The 4,625-nt window shown below is 48.6% G+C and overlaps 1 non-coding gene across 1 annotated transcript; it reads left to right on the forward strand.

Annotated features, from left to right (window-relative positions):
- Positions 1 to 4,133: 4,133 nt before the first annotated feature.
- Positions 4,134 to 4,263, forward strand: LOC129692325 (small nucleolar RNA SNORA17). Its single transcript, XR_008722679.1, has one exon. It is a non-coding gene; the product is annotated as a small nucleolar RNA SNORA17 (small nucleolar RNA).
- Positions 4,264 to 4,625: the final 362 nt, after the last annotated feature.

Raw genomic sequence — 4,625 nt, forward strand, 5'->3', positions numbered from 1 at the left:
GCCAGAGACTGGCAGCTTTAGGTGAGAGCTATGCTACTCTGGACCCTGGCTGGCATTTGCCCTGCACTTGGTAACTAGAAATTCATGACTCATAGCAGCAGCTCACACAGTGGTGGCGACAGGTAATGGCCAGTGTGACAGCTCTCTGGAGCTCTCTGACCTTAATATTGACTCTTGTATCACAGCTCCTTACCTTTGGCTCTGTATGACCTGCCTCCACCCCATTAGTTCTCAGCCTTCGCTATCCACTTCCGAAGTCCTTCCTCATGTGCCTTCTGGATCTCGTCAGTCGCTGCCTCCTCTGATTACCAGGGACAAGTAGATAAAAGGCCACTACTCAGAAAAGCCTTTTATGGGGCCTAACGTTGCTTCGCAGAGGTCAGCATAGGTGAGTGTCTCCCCAGTAACTCCAAGAGCGAGTTGAACAGCATAGCTGAATAGCCTTAGGCAAGGGAGCATACAAAGATGATATTAACGCTCACATATCGCAGCACAACATCCTGTTTTATAAGGACCAATCACAGCCGGTGTGGGTACAATTTTCCCACCTGATGATCACAAACAGAGTCATTAGGAGAGTGGGCTTCGTCTTCCAGACCTGATTGAGGACAGCTTCTGCAAGCTTCCAGAGCATAAGAGGTGGGCTCTGGAGTAGTGAGGAAGTCACTGGGGTCTTCTCATGCTCACCAGGGCTTGCCTTCCTGGGATGGAGGCTTCTTGGTACAAGCTGTGAACTAGATTGCCTTCCTGGGATGGAGGCTTCTTGGTACAAGCTGTGAACTAGAATGAGGTCTCATGAAGCTAGGTCATGTCTCTCTCCAGTAGCCATGGTGACAGTGTCCCTCCCAGCTAGAGTGCAGTTGTCTCTGGGTAGTTCCTTGCTCCAGGTTGCCAGGCATGAAGGGGAGAGTCTGTCAAATGGCCCATTCCCAACAGCTTTGTTTATTCACAGAAAGACATCCAAGGTCAAAGGGCACCTGTAGGAAAGAGCTTACCAAAGGCTGGGTTAACATGATCAACAACATACAGAGTTCAGCAGAACACAGCAGGGCTCAGTCCTTTTCCCAGCAGCCTAGAAAGAGCTGGGTGCTTCTGAATGTCCTTGGTGGTAAAGACATAAAAGAAGAGGCTGGAGAGGAAGCTAGGTAGATGGGGTGCCAGGTCTCCGAGCTCTGCTTCCGTCACAGCCATTCCTCTTCCGGAGCTGTCTGGAGATAACTGGGGTCACCTGGCCTTCTAGCAAGGTGGAATCCGAGGCTTACACACCGAAAACCACACCATCCTAAACTGTCATTTAAAAACTTTTAAACCTAGTATCTTTCATTTTTAAACAAATCTTAGTTGGAATGACACTTGGTGATGTGACATTCTGAAAGAAATACTTTCTGTTTTTTTTAAGTCCAAGTTTTACTGTGTGTATTTAAAAAAAAAAAAGATGAATGGCATATATTCTTTGTTTTTGCTTAATTCCATACAGGTTAAGGGAAAACTCCTCCCTCTCACCTCAAATACTTAAGGAGCCCAGTCAGAGGAGAGGGCTTAATTCCCTAACCAGTTAGTTACTAACCAAACAGTTCCTACCGTCTGTCCAGACTCTTCTCTGCGACTGTTCTGGCCCTGGCTGAGTTTTCCCAGAAAATTGTGCTGTGCTGTGAGGCTGGGCTTTGGGTGGGAGATAAGATGGCCAAGAGTTTTTTAAGCCAGCCTGCGGCTGGAGGTATTCCAGAATACACTGGTCACACACATTAAAATAAAGAGAAAAGGGATTTGGGAGAGGGAAAGAGGGGGGAGGGAGAGAAGAAGGGGAGAGGAAAAGGAGGGGGAAACAGAGGAGAGAGGGAGGAAGGGAGAAAAAAAGGAGGGTACTGTTGCTGCTTCAACTTGGTCCCACTTATGACCTCTAGGGGGCACTCTAGGATGCCCCACCCAAGGAGCACTTTTCTTTTTTTTTTTTTTTCCTCTCTTTTAATTTAATTTACACCCAGACCACAATTTTCTCTCCCTTTTTTCCTCTCTGTCCCTCCTTGCCCCCACCTCCCTGCTCCTCTCACCCTGACCTCACTCACTCCTCTGTTTCTCTTCAGAAAAGGGCCAGCCTTGATGGATATCAACCAGCCAAAGGCATATCAAGTCGCAGTTAAGACTAGGAACCATCTCTTCTATTAAGGCTAGACAAAGCAACTGAGGAGCAGGAAAAGGGTCCCAAAGACAAGCAACAGAGTCAGAGACAGCCCCTGCTCCCACTGTTAGGAATCCCACAAGAAGACCAAGCTACACAACTGTAACACATTCAGAGGTCCTAGGTCAGGCCTGTGGCCAAGGAGCACTTTCTAAGGTGGCCCCTGCCTGGTTGAGAGCTGCTATGGGCATGGACACAGAACCAAAAAGGTCACGTGGATAGGTCAGAGCACCAGCAGCATTTCCTATGAGGATGTGTGTGTGTGTGTGTGTGTGTGTGTGTGTGTGTGTGTGTGTAATGCATGCATATGTTTTATTTGGGGTGAATGTTGTCACTGGGAATTGGATAAAAATTGGTATTTTATGCTAGACCAGGCTGTTGTACTGGCCCATATCCCTGCCCTCCTTTTTATTTTAGGACAGGTTTCATTGTTACCTAAGCTAGCCTTGCACTTCATCTGAAGCCCAGGCCTTTAAAATTTTGTTTGTTTTTGGTTTGGGCTGGATTGGAACGTAACCTAGGTTGGCCTCCAACCCCTGGTGTTCTTCCTGTCTCAGCTCTCCACGAAGCTGGGAGTCAAAGGCCTGCACCTCTGAACTCTAATTATTTTTTATTATCTTACTATTATTATTATTATTAAATATTTTTGAGACACTATTATTGTCTGTAGCCCCCATTGTCCTGGAACTCACTCTGTAGACCATGCTGGCATTTGAACTCAGAGATCCATCTGCCTTTACCTCCTTAGCGATGGGGTTAAAGGCACATGCCATTACGCCTGGCCGATTTTTGTTATTTTTAGTCTGGGCAAGTGTGTGTCTGTTTGGGCACAAATGTACATGTGGACATCAGAGGACAACTTGCAGGAGTGAGTTCTCTTCCTCCCGCTGTCATCTTCCCAGGGATCCAAACTCAGGGTTGTCTGGCCTGCTGGAAAGCATCTGTGCTGAGCCATCTTATTGACTCAGACCCAGTTCTTTTTAAACGGGGGACCCCTCCATTCTTGAGTCTCCGGTGCCTTGAGTGTCTAACTGAAGAGCCTACCTTTTTAGACCACAAATTCAATACTGCGTTCACATCAGGGGAGCAGGCTCAGGATCGGCCTGGGGTTTGTCAAATCACAGGGCTCATCATGTAAATGACCAGGGTTGTAACCGGGTGAAATAGCGCTAGAGCTAACAAAGCACGCTTCAGATGCGTTCTCTGTTGAAGTCATCCTAAAGCTGTCTGCTGAGCCAATGCAGACAACAACTAGGAAGGAAAGCTTGGCTCTCGAGTTGTCTTGGCCCTGCGGCCAGCCCAGCTCCCGGCACAAGCCCACGTGCTAATCCCGGGCGCTGACAACCAAGAGCCCTGCGTGGGCGGCCGTCAGGTGTGTGCGGCCCAGGCCGCCTGCTTCCCTTTCCTCACAGTGGCTGCAGGATTGCTCTGTCTAAACAGCAGGAATAAGTTCCCTTTGTCACCGCGTCTCCATGGTAATCGGACACGTGGTCGTCTTTTTGGAGTTCTTGGCAAACCCGTGGCTGTTGGGTTTGGTTTTTACATTCCAGACTGTGAAGGAAACCGGAGGGAAGGAATTACTCTTTCCCCGGAGCCTGGGGCTGTTTCCTAAAACAATTTGGGAGGGGCATCCCACCCTAGTGGTTTGGGGAGCCCCAACCCTGACTTTTCAGAATGCATGCTGAGGAAAATGGGAATTGCTGTGGCTTTCAGCCAGGGACGATTTTATGGAAAGACCCAGGTTTGCAGAAAGTTGGGATAAAGGTTTGTGTTTTGTAAACAGTGCTGCAGATGCGCTCTGAGGTGCACACAGGAAGTTGTGGATAAGGATGGTCAGGAAGCTGGACCACCCGCTGGCTGCTACGTGAGTATCCATAGTCCTACTCAGTTGGGTTTTGTAATTTTGAAAAGTTTCCCACAAGACTGAAAAACTGTTGTTAAAAAAAAAAAAAGTCCTTCCCCAAGAGGCATTACAGGTGTGGCTGCTGTGTCACACGGGTGTCAGTAGGTGACCTCAAGGAGAGAGGCTATATCTATGCTCAGTTTTTTTGACCTATGAACAGCTGAAATAGTAGCCTAACATTCCCTGACTAAAGCAAGCCTGAGGTGACCACCAGTCCAGCGCCAGGAAGCCCAGAGAGAGAGCTAACCTAAGTGACCATCAGTCAGGTGCCACGCAGGTCTGGGTGGGGGCACACCATGCTTGACCCCTGGCACACAAAGCACTCCCAAGACCACTCCTGAGATGAACCCAGATGCTCAGAGGCCCTGGGTACCACTAAGAGGAACAAGTAAGTGATGGAGAGATGGGAGAGAAAAAGAAAAAGAAGGATGTGGACACAATGAAGACAGGTAGAACTGGAGGGGAGTGAGGCACAACCTGATGAGAGTAGCCAGATGGCATCTGGGTGGGGTCTTGATGTGCTGCCAATGGGGGCCACATCTG

This window comes from Psammomys obesus, unplaced genomic scaffold (genome assembly GCF_907164565.1).
Source record: "Psammomys obesus unplaced genomic scaffold, mPsaObe1.curated_primary_1811, whole genome shotgun sequence".
Lineage (NCBI taxonomy): Eukaryota > Metazoa > Chordata > Mammalia > Rodentia > Muridae > Psammomys > Psammomys obesus.